The sequence below is a fragment of the Xiphophorus couchianus genome, chromosome 10 (genome assembly GCF_001444195.1).
Source record: "Xiphophorus couchianus chromosome 10, X_couchianus-1.0, whole genome shotgun sequence".
In the NCBI taxonomy this organism is placed as follows: Eukaryota; Metazoa; Chordata; class Actinopteri; order Cyprinodontiformes; family Poeciliidae; genus Xiphophorus; species Xiphophorus couchianus.
In genome coordinates this window covers 10,633,769-10,646,665 of record NC_040237.1, presented here as the reverse complement: position 1 = coordinate 10,646,665, position 12,897 = coordinate 10,633,769, and the positions used below count along the sequence as shown (strand labels likewise).

Below are 12,897 nucleotides of genomic sequence, written 5' to 3'. Positions count from 1 at the left end.
GCATAACTATGTAATTCCTTTACTTACATGTTGCACCCTTTAAAGCATTTTGTATCTGCGTTCTAAAACCATTGCATATGTGTTTACTATTCATTGTAGTTACATATTTTCATTAAAATAATGGGTCATAAAAATGAGAACAAATTGCCTTTGTGGGCAATATGAATTGACACATGGTCAACATGAAACATCCCATAAGTGACGAGATCATTTTTTACTCAGCCTTTTTAGGTACAAACTGACAAAAACTCTATAGCTATGAAGTGGCAAAAGGGTGAAATGACCAGCACCTGCTTTAATAGATTGCTTTTTTTAAAACCCCGTCCCAAAAATGATAACACACTTTGATTAAGAGGTCAAATTTTAGCACCAACAATTAGCAAACAGCTGTTTTTAGTTGATAAGTTGGCATGCGGTAGACATCACCTCATCAAACTTCAAAGCTGATGGGCCACAGCAGTAGACGCCCAAGCCACATGCCAGTTCTGTCAACTAATGACACAAAACTTAAAGAGAAATCCACACAACTTCACCAAAATTTGAAAATTCCAAGATCGTGGAAAAAATCGGCTGGCCTGATGAGCCTCGATTTCAACAACAGTAATCAGAATTTGGCATAATCGTCACAAAAACCTGGATTCATCTTGCTCTGTATCACTGGTATTAGCTGAAATTGGTGATGAGATGATGCTGGGTGTATTTTCTTTGCAAACTTTGGGCCATTTAGCACCAATAACAACCTTGAACGTTGGAAGTAGCCATTCTCTGTTGGCTACTTCCAACACAATAATGCACCAAACCACAAAGTCTAAATCTTCTCATACTTGTTTGTTGAACATGACAATGGATTCACAGTACTGTTGGCCTCTTCCACCACCAGATCTCAGCATGTTTGGGAGGTAGCGGAAGGTTGTTGATATACGACAAATCTGCAGCAAACTGCATGTAAATTAGGGCTAAAATCTCTCAAGAATGTTTCTGACACCTAGTTAACCTGATGCCAAGAGGATTTCAAACCATCCCTAAGGCAAAATGAGATTCAACTCGATGTTAGCTAGATTATGAATTAACAAATACTTTACTTGTGTTAAACTTCTTGTTATTATGAACAGAAAGCGAACACATATTTCAGCGCTTTCCTATGTTTTAATTTTTTCTAGGTTTTAAGATCTGATAATTCTTCATTTGTCTGCTTGTTCCCTTTCCTCACTTTGTATGCATGCACACGCTACAATATATGTACTATGCTTTCATGTTACTAGTACAAAGCAACCAATGTCCAAAGAAAAACAACGAGACACGTTCAGGCAGCCTCAAAAACTGCTTATTAAGACCCCTTTCAAAGGAAAAATCAGCTTTATGTTTTATCTACAGTACAACAGAAATAAATGGAGTACATACAGTATATGTACTCAGTCTTCCTACTCATTCAACCCAACCTCTTTCCCACTACTACGGCAACACTGACCCAGTCAATGAATTGAAGATTTCAAAAATTAATTTACCAACCACATGAGAGTTTGTGGTGGACGTGCTTAAACTACAAGCGGTGGATCTACAAGCCCATTTTTCTTCCTTTGCAAACGATGTGCCTCACTTGATCCATAAGAGCAGTTGAGATGAAAGGGATATCTTTTTGGCTAGGTGCTAATGAGAGTCTTAACCCTGAGGGTTTATGAGGTTCATTGTGCAAACAGACACACACGCAGACTCATGCAGATAGACCACATGTGTGCCGTGCTGATCCCGCCTGCTCTGCCTCACTTCTCGGAAGCCACGAGCAACATGTCTTGACTGAGGGAAGGAGCAGCAGGCGTAGAGACCTCCTGAGAGGCTGAATGCCGAGGAAATCCGCTGCAGGGGGAACAGACGAGCGGCGCAGAGGCAGCAAACAGCAGGACTCGGGAGGTGCGTGCCCAGACTTGTTTGGATGGGGCCTCCGTTGCCCTTGGGGGGAGTTCACAGCTTGGTTGGGGGTTTTCTCAGTCTCAGAAACTGGGGTGGTGTGAAAGCATGATGGGCCACTGGAAACCACAGAGATAAAGCAAAGGGATTCCACCACACACCTTGCTGAAGAGCTAAATATCAGGCAATCAAAAGACAGTCACCATGAAGACATGGGCAGACGCCCTCTGAGACAACGTGCTCCAACATAAACATAATCGCACTTCAGAATCACTGAAGTGTTAATTTTGTTTATGTGAAGACACAACATGAGTCAAGGTGATTATGTACATTTGGACATGTGTAGGTGTGTCTGTGTAATGAAATATGCATTACAAACGTTAGTGTGTGATGTGTCTTTTCTAAGATTCTTTGAGAGACAGCAGTCAAGAAGGTTACTCACGAATTTGTACCGTTGATGTATTGGTCACGGACCATAAATAATGGACTGAAGAACGTTTGGTACTGACCATGTGCCAATTCATGGTTGTTTTAACAACAATCTACTCAGACTACTATAAGGAATGTGATTATTTGACTCCAATATGTTGTATTTACTGAAGGGAAATGACTCAAAGTTCCTGTTGGTTGTTAGTTCGATTAGGGATTACAGTCATATTTTATAATTCAGCTTTCCCACACAGAACCAAAATAAAAACTCAATCTTCTGAAAATAGATAGTATCAACCCAAAACCTTGATACAATCTCAAGGAGTAGATTGTGCAGTGGTAGCTGATGTTACATGTAGATCTCATTTGGACATAATTTACTGCTAAATTCACATGCAGTCGTAGTTCAGATCCATATATTTGATTTATGCTAGACGAAGCAAAGCTGCATGATTTAAAAGCTTAGAGTTGGAACTAGCTAATTTAATTTCATACTTTAATTTCAAAGCAGCCAGCCTTTCGTAAAAATGTTTAAATAGGCCTTGCTCAGTTAATTATCAGTCTTTCTTAACGTCTTTGGACTTTTGTTCAATTATAATTTTTTTTTAGCCACTTTGACTTTGGCTTTTAAATCTTTCTGAAATAAAAAAATTGGAAACTCATGTAAAAAGCTTTGCAAAGAAACTATCTTCATATATAGTTTGTGAACGATACCAATAAGAACAGTCTGACAGACATTCAATATGTGATATTTTACAAGAGAAAAGTCTCAAATTGCTTTTAGAACCCAAGAAATCAAACTGTAATATTAAGTCTACAGATAATTGAAATACAGCAAGTTTGATCATTTTTATCTTTTTATTTTACCTTAATTTATCTTAATATTTAATGCAAATGCCTAACTACAGATAAATTGGATACACTGATAAACCATTGTGGGAGTATTTAGGTATGAAATGGTTTGTTTCCAGGACAGAAATAGGATAGGAAAGAGGTAAACGGCTATTATTGATTAACTTGCATAACTCTGCATGTAATTGCATGGTTTTGCAATGGGCACTGTTGGAGGTTTCAAATGGAAAAAACAAAAATCAGTTTTAGTTTTCATGAATTCAGTTTTCTTGACAACACATCACAGTAAAACAGTTAATGCTATTGTTTTTGTAAATTTTGCATTCGTTGGACATTAAAAATCTTGGGAAAATATCTGAGTAATATAATTATTACATATTAATTATATTATATTTGATATTATATTTGATAATATAAAAACGTAGTACAAACTGAGTGATTTATTCTAGACAAACACATTTTCATGTTCATATCCTAAAGCAGATCATCCAGTGGCAAGTTTGCAGCTCCGGCTCCAGCTGGGAGGGACTGTTGTAACAGGACTCAGTCGCTGTGAGAGTTTTGACAAGGGACAGACACCCATGGCAGAGCCCCCTACTTCAGTCAAGTACATAGAGGAAGATAGGCCCTAGGAGTCTCTAGTAGTACCAGAAAAGTCACAAGATTTACTATTAGTTTCTTTTTTTGAAAAGGTCTGAAGCCTGAAGTCAGTGAATAGTGGCTACAGTGGTTTGCTTTGACTGTTAAAGGTAATTGCGGCACAATACAATGTCCATATGTCCAGCAGAGGGCAGAGAAATGCACTGCCACATGCGTCATTGTTGGGAATCAGTTGATCACTTTGTTTTTCACCATGTGTAGTTTGCTACTTAGCTAGCCCTTAAAGTTACTTCTTGATTTGCTCTGAGAGCACTTTGCTTGTACAAACAGATTTGACATTGGCATTGAATTTGATTAAATACTTTGGAATTTCATTGTGTTTGCCCACAGCAATTATTGATGACGGGTGCCAGTTGCTCTGAGCCATGTCTGAATAAGTTAACTTAGTTTTTTAAAAAAGTTATTAATAATGTTGGCTTATTCTGGGTTTGTGCCTGAAGCCCCAAGCCCCAAGTGTGTTCCTCTGTGAGAAGACTTGTGCAGCAGCAGACTGCAAAAACATTGTTTGCATTAAACTTGGATCCACCTCCGGTTTACCTCTATATGTTGACGCCGCCACACAGCTTTGTCAGATTTGCCCGGAGGACACCATGAGGCGCAGAAGGTACCGTGCACTGGAAGCATTGCCATCAAAGTCGCGTATAGAAATCCCATAACAGAATCCGGGAAAGTAAGGAAAAAGTCATTTGAAGGAGAGTAAGTGGAACAAGCAAAGTTGCTGCCTTCCCTCCCCCTGAGCATTAATCTTTTTTTCTGATGGAGGCTGGAATTTGTCCAAATTTTGTTGTTGTTTTTTGCCACTTCTGTTTGACACACTTTATTTATTGTCCATATGCTGCTGAATGATCAGATAAAAAAAAAAAAAGAAAAGACAGAACCCCTCCAAAACAAAGGTTTTAGAACGTGTTGTTCTTTGTCTTTACCACTCTCTGCTGACATTTGAATCGAAGTTGAGACAAAAAGCTCTCAACTGACCCAAGACTCTATCTGTAAGCAGGGAAACTGATCAGATGCCTTGCATCAAGGCATCAGTAAATTCATATCAAAATTAAACATAATGCTGGTGGACAAAACTGACCCTTAGACTCTGTCTGAGCAACGGAATAACAGTATTTTGTGAATTAGTCATAAGAGCAAATTGCCGGCACCACTGCATGAATTGTTAGCAGCACCTGATGCAACATAATGGATTGTTTGGAATGGCACGCCTGGAATTTCTTTGTGAAAATTTTAAATATCATGTTGTAAATGAAATTTATTTTAAAAAAGCTAATTGCTGCTTACTTTCTCATGGGTGGTTAGCTGAAAAAAAAGTGTGAAACTTTAGAAAAATATTAGCAGAAGACAACCTGCCAGTTCTCAAATACTTTGCAAAGATGATAGCCCAGCCCAGGGAAACCCCTCTCCAAATCTAACAATCTGCTATCTTTCTGGGATTAACTCTCAATGCATGTTTTCGATTTTGCTGCTATCTCTTCCAAGTTGCTCAATTTAGCCTGATTTAGCAGGCTAAATTGAGCTAGAAGTGCTGCAGATTTATTGGCATAGAAATGTTTCACCCCAGGTTAGGCATGTTCCTACTAAGAGGTGATAAATTTACTGTTGATTTGGATCCAGACCTGGATCTGGAACTTAGCTTCTTTTTGTATTATTCACTGTGGGTGGAGGCTTACAATCTTGGACTGTACTTTGTTACTAAAACAATTGAAAATCTAAAAAAATTAAAATCATATGGAGAAATTTGGGGTGTGTGTGTGTGTGGGGGGGTCTACATAATTCCTTTATTTATAAGCACATTCATGAAGGTTTCTTGTCATATCAATCTTGATAGATAAATAGATTCATGGATGAACAGAGGAGCTGATGGATGGACAGAAAGTAACCAATTGACAATGTAAAGAACAACATTGTGGTTGGCTATGGGTTCTATTGATGCTCACTCCATCACACCAACAGATTAAGTCTGTAACACAACTCTGGACTAATCTACATATTTCTGCTATTTATGCCAAATTCTGATGGTACCTGCTGAATGTCAGACAAGGCAACAGTTTTCCAATCTCTTATGGTTCAATTTCAGAATAGTCTGCTGGTCAGTTTCCGGTTCATAGAGGAGTGGCCTTCAATAATGCTGCTGTAACCCACCTGTTTGAATTTTGTTGCTTTTCTATCATCTCAAATCAGCCTGCTCATTCTCACCTTATGTCAAGACATTTTTGTTAACACAACTGCTGGTCACTGGATATTTTTTCATTGAGTCTTTGTAAACCCAGTTAAAAAAAAAAGATCCCTATAAATAAGCAGTTCCTTAAATATTTAGAACAGCTACTACTCACTCCTTTTTTGTTCTGCATTCTGTTACTCAGGCTAATCTTCTGCAAGTTACCATAATGCCTAGATGCCTAAATGGATTGAGTTACTGCCTTATGATAAGCTGGCTCGTGTTTTTGTTTTGAAGTAACAAGCAATTAAACAGATGTGCCTAATATCCTGGGTGGTGACTGTATGTCAAAATCAAAATTAAAATATTTCCACCTGGGCTGAACTTTGTTTCTAGTCAGTGACGTGACGGTTTTGATGATTGGTGTGATCTGAACATCTTTGCCACTGACATACATGTTGGAAGAAATGTATTTTGCTAATATTTAACCTTTATAACATCCCATATCGGTGAGATCAGCTAGAAGATTTAAAATCAAGCAGGCCTGTGTGTGTGTGTGTGTGTGTGTCCATGCTTGTCCTCTAATGATGTCTTAGCCCCTAGTCATTGTTGTTTTCCCTTTGAGGAGCTGTCTGCTCTGTGTTTTACTGCAATGGCTGTGTAGCAACGGAGTTTGTCATTTCCTTCAGAAGCACGATGCTTGTCCTTTGATGGTTTGTTAAGATCATGACTCACCTTCAGTGCTTTGAAATATCAGAAGCCTTTGAAGCTCTCACCTACCTCCAGTTTGACTGGATAGTGTGTCACATGTTTCATGTTTTAGATGAATATGTACAATAAACTCCAATTAACTGATGTAAAAAAAACCCAACAAACTATAAAAAGCCTTTAGTTAGCTATATTGTTGAGTGTAGCTGTTTCACTTTGGCTGTAAAGATTTAGCAAAGATCTATTTTAGAAAAAAACATTTTGAACACATTCAAGAAATTATTATGACAGCTGTTGAATAACCTCTTTGGGTGATCTGGATGTCTGCAAAAAAAAACCAAACATCCTGCTTGGCTGGCTACTATCCTGTCACTTTAATACTTTTTTGCATAGTTACCACTTTTTGCTAATGACAGTTATGCTTTCTTGGCACAATACAATTTAATTGATCCTTATGAAAATACATTCTGAAGTAGCTTTTAAGATGAAAATATTTGAAAGTTTGAGTGATTTTGTTATTCAGAAACTCACAATAACCGAAGGTTCATGGTAGATACAGTACGCAAACTTAGCCTAGAATACGTTTAGCCTTAGCAAAATCTATTAGCCAATAGTGCATTATTGTCTGTTTGGATTGATGTTGTGTACAATGTTTGTACTTTTACTTTTATCGCACCAAAAGATTCATCTCTGAAGGATACTTCGGGAATAAATGCACTAGATCTTTCCCGACAAATCTGAATTCACAATAAACTATATAATTTTTGTATAATTTATTTTATCATTTTTTAGCAGTTCTTCTCAGTCTGTTCTCTCAACCAAAACCACACATTACCAGGATGGTAAATAGTTAATGAAGGAGTGAGGCAAATGTAGATATGTCATAATTATTTGTTTTAATAATTCCATCCAGTCCTATTCAGAAATAAATCTTAAAACCAGTCTTAGTTAAAAAGAATTCAGTTTGACTTTGTTTCATCTTGTCGTAATTGAAGCCTTTGTAAAATTATTAAAAATTATTAGGTCACATCCAACATTATCATTAATAAACCAAAATCAAAATGGTACATTTCAATAGAGTTTTGAGGTATTCTATAAATAGAATTAGAGGAAATCCTGTGCCTGCCTAACAATTACATTTTGTATCCAATGCGCAGAAATTCTTCTCCAGAACAAACTCTAAACCACTAACTCTCCAACTAATTTCATATTGGCTCCTTTCCTCTTGCTCATTAGTGTTTGATATACCTTGTCACAGCCCCCCACTCCACACCACACTTCACGTAGTGTCCAACTTCTGGGCATGTACAACTTTTACTGTGCCATCCAACAAATGTCTTGAGGACTACAATTATATATTGCTCAAAGTTGACCAGTATTGAACAATTTACCATATCCAATATTCTAAACTTCTATTGGATTGTTGCTGTGGTTGCTCAGTCATGGCCCACTCCAGGCAGTTTTTGAAATGTTTAGATTTAGGGAATCAGATGAGGAACTCACAAGAACCAATACTGATTAAAATTAAAGCACAAAAAGTGAGTTCAGGTCACGCTGGATGAGAAGAGCAAGATGAGACAAGCATCAGATCAGCAGAGACAAAAGGAGAGTAACTGTAAATAACACCATGAATAGGTCAGGGCACCTGAGGGTCCAAAGTACACAAAAGTATCTTGTACTGTTCTTAGTCCACTTAAGAGATTGGAACTGTAATACTACTAGTATCATATTAATGCTGCAACTTTGCTTCAATATGCTCTACATATTTCAAGCTAAAATTTTGAATAGAAAAGAATAAAAACGTTACTTTTTGTTGCTTACTGGGGAAATTCAAGTGGACCAGCAGCAAAGCGACAGATATTAAACTGGTAGCTTTTGTAATAGCAAGAAATAACAATAGAAATTAAATTATCAGCAGCAGCAGCAACAACATGTTGGTTTATTAAAAGAATAGGAAGACAAAGAAAAATCTGAGTAATGCTAAGAAGGCGTTTGGCAAGATGGTTTTAAGCTACGTGGTTCCTTAACAGACATGGACTTTTTACTAGTCTAAATTTATTCTAAAGTTTTAAATACATTTGATTTCAAAACCACTATGGTTACCATCCTACCACGTCACTGCTTCAACCAACAGCTTGGAGCAGCAGCAATGTAATATTTGTCATAAGAGTGATTGTGAGGGTGAGCCAAAAGGAGGAGCTTTCAATTTACCAGCTGATCTACATTTCTACTCTCATCTATGGCCACAAGTTCTGGGTAGTGACCAAAAGAACAAGATTTCAGATAGAAGTGGTGAAAATGAGTTTCCTCTACAGGATGTCTGGGATGACTGAGAAGTTCAGTCATTTGGGAGGAGCTCGGAATAGAGCCGCTGCTCCTCCACATTAAAAAAAAGCCAGCTGATGTGGCTCGGGCATGTAGTTAGGATGCCTCCTGGTCGCCTCCCTGCTAAGGTGTTCAGAGCCAGGAGGAGACCCAGAGGAAGACCCAGGAGACACTAGGGGGCACCATGTTTCTCAGCTGGCCTGGGAGCGTACTGGGATTCCCCTGAATGAGCTGGCCCAAGTGACTGGGGAGAGGAAAGTCGGGGTTCTTCTGCTTAGGCTGCTGGCCCTGCGACTCAGTCCCAGAGTTGAAGGAAGATAACAGATGGATAAGTAATATTTTTGTTTTGAAAGAAATTAAATCATTTCACGATATGGAATCTACTATGATACTGTGGGAATTTCATATTTTTACTCGAATTTATCACAATGTGGGTTGGTATTTCATACCACATTCTAAAGTGACAAATTAACAAATTATTAATACTTTTCAATGTGCTGACATTGTTTCCTCAAACAAATAATATTTTATTTTTTCCTTTTCTATGTTGTACTTCCAGTCAAACAACTGATAAAATTTTTGTTGCATCAGTTTTGCATTGAACAAAGCAAAGACCTACTTTCATTATTCTGAACTGTTGATTTTTGACCAAAGATCTGGACTGTGTAGTCTATTGCCCTTTAGAATGATGTGAACTGCGTTCAGTTTGTATTGAGAAGGCTAAAAACAAAAATCAATATAAATAAATCGTAAACTGAAATTATGACTTGGGAGGTTGCAGGTTTCTCATCAATCCCAGCCTCAAAGTCCAGTAGATAAAATATATCAACAAGATTCAGGGCTTGTTCTGGTTTGTGTTTCTAGTGGTCACTGAGCTAAACAAGTAGCAAATTATTCTGGTTTTCAGCTTGATAATCCCCAGATTTGGGAAATGGAACACATCGGATCACAACAGTGGATGTTTTCACTCCTAAGTGAAGAGTTGTTGTATTTTAATGTTACACAGACATTTATCTCTATAAGCAATGTAATATGCATCCACTGTCCCTGTGGAAATGAAAAAAAATGCTTTGAGTTTAGTTTCTAAAGAATAGCATTCTTTTGGATGTTCCAGAATTGTGTTTCCCACCCACCGGAGGAGTTTTCAGAGTAATACGTGGACGTCTTTGGTCGTTCCAGAAAAGCCGGCAAACAGAGGATTTTCTCACCATAGGTAGGCGACCTCTCAGTTTTTTTGGATTACGGACTGAAGGCTTGGAGGGGAAGGGGATGATTGTCACAGTCAGATAATGACATTCCTGAAACCCAGAGATGGCCTCCAGAGTCCTGTTTAAGCCACTGTTGCTGATCTGGAAATGTTTGTTTGGTAGATTATTGTAATAAAGGGAATCCTTTACATTTAGTGCGTGTTTGAGCAAATGCTCAATGCCTTGAACCCGTTTTTCAAGGTATTTTGAAGGGGTTTTATTAATGCTCCAGTTGTAATCAGAAAATCTGATTTTGCCTTTAAGAAGTTGCCTAGGTTTCTCTTTTTCTCTCTTATTTTTCACCTTTTCCTATTTTGTATCTTTTTTTTTACTTTTAAATTGAACTGAAAAGGGTTTCAGGTTTTACCAGAAGCAGCATCAGGAGCTGAATCTGTGCAACGTGCCTTCCTTCTGGCAAAGATTCACTGGCAGAAGTGAAGGCAATAAAGCAAAAAAGCAGTTATCGGATTTGAACATCCTGCTCCGCTATGTGAGTTAAACGATGAGTTAAACCGCCGCTGATGTTTGATGGATATTATTGGAGAAAATTCAGCCGAGTTAATTCTTTGTTGAAAGTGACTGTCATCATTCTTTTTTATCCATCACCGTTATTGCAGGAAAGACAAACCCACTGACAGAGCGGCTTAAAGTAAAGCACACCAGCTTAACACATTATCACGTTTTTGACCTTTAACAATATCTGTGTTTAATAATGTTTTATGGTTTGTTGTGCAATTTCTACTGAAGAATCTCTGCATGATGTGTGAGTCAGGTTGGAGGTTTTAGTTGTAGATTCAGATACAATGTCTTAAAAAAGCTGCCACAAAATTCAGTGTATTGTATTTGGATTTTATATGGAAGCACAAAGTGAAGGAAAAAGAGCACATAATTTACAATAATAACAATAATAATAGTAAAAAAATCCAAACCTCCTTTTTAAATAGACCTCATTGGTGTCTAATTTAATCTCAGCACAAATCCAGATGTTCTGTGGAAGCCACAGAGAACACTAGTGAACAAACAACATCATAAAGACCAAGGAACACAGCGCTGCCACTGCGACGGTCCAAGAAGATTATCTGGTCGAGAGTACAAATGACCTCAGCAGGACAATTACCGTGCAATGAACGTGCAGCCAGAGCTAAAATGCAGTGGTGGAGATCACTGTGTGTTTGAATGGCCCAGTCAAAGTCCACATGCAAATACCATCAAAAATATGTGGCAAGACTTGAAAATTGATGTTCATAGACACTCACTTTACAACCTGACAGAGCGTTAGGTATTTTTCCATGAGCGAAAACTTCAATATATGTGAAGCTATAAGCATGCCGGATTTTAGATTTTACATGTAAAAACTTTTGAAAAGTGGCAGAAATTTATAAAACTTAGTGCTAATCTGGGGAAAAAAAATTCCCCATTGAAGTTTGTGGCTGTAATGTGACAAAGTGAGAAAAGTTAAGCAGACGTGAGGGAGAAGTTTCAACTTCTACATGTGAAAAAAACATGGAAAAAAATATTGAAACTGTAATTACAGGGCATGGTGGAGGTGAAAAATATTTACTGAGGGTGACTGGATACAAATGCACTGGATACATTCTATGTTTTTATTTGTAAAAAGTTAATAAAAACATGAATCCTTTTCCCTCTGCTCACTATTATGCGCTAGGTTTTGTTGGTCGATCTCATGAAATCAGTGATGTTTGAAAAAAAAAATATGAAAAAGTGGAATTCACACTTTTGACAACTTCTACCTATCTAACATGGCTGCATTTATAAAGTTGTCCTCACTTCTAAAACTGGCAGATTTACACTTTATGCTTATTTTCTTCTTCCTATGACACTTCATCTCTGTGCGTAAATGCACATCCCTGGAGTTACTTATGCTGCTTGGTTTTCTACGGCCTGTCTTGTAAAAAGGAAGGCAGCCAGGCATGTAGCAGTCAGAACTCTCTCCAACTCGTCCCGCCTCAGCTTGAGGATTTATGGCCAAGTCATCGCTACCACTCCCCCACCCCCCTGCCTCTCCCTTCACACCCCCAACAGCCCCCTGAGGAAGAAGCTGAGAAGACACGGCTTGGGCCCTCGCTGAAACTCTGCACCCTCCTGCTTGACGCACCGCCACCTCATTTTGTCTCCTTTCAGAGTCCTGCAGGGCGACGCCACTGACATCCCCGTTTGACACCTAGACTCCAGTCACCTGAAGCTACAGCCCCCCCCATCATCCTCTTTCATCTTTACACCCCACCTCCCTCCTTTCTCCTGACACCCCTCCACCCCCCACACCTCCTACACGTCAAAATTTGGTACCCAAATCAAAGGTAAGTCTGCATTGTTTGGGCTCAAACAGTACACCAGTGTCATGTAAGCTCCTTGAAGAGAACAGCTGCAGGTAATTCACATGGAGAGGATCCCGAGCTCTTTGTCACTGTTGTCTTATGAGACTCGCTGAAGCCAGGCGTGGGCGTGAAGTTCTCTCTCCCATTAACGCTTCAGCCCTGTGGCCTGTGTGCTTGGCAGCTCTCTGCTCTGTAAACGAAACCAGAAGAAGATGCTCGCGGTTTGGACGCCACCACAGTCGGACCACATGCTGGTAGAGCTACAGGAGCGCAG

The 12,897-nt window shown here is 38.6% G+C and overlaps 1 protein-coding gene across 1 annotated transcript in view; it reads right to left on the bottom strand.

The window, feature by feature from the left end:
• Nucleotides 1-12,897, bottom strand: part of wnt3 (wingless-type MMTV integration site family, member 3) — a 31,803-nt gene that overhangs the window by 17,646 nt on the left and 1,260 nt on the right. The gene's annotated exons all lie outside the window — the stretch shown is intronic.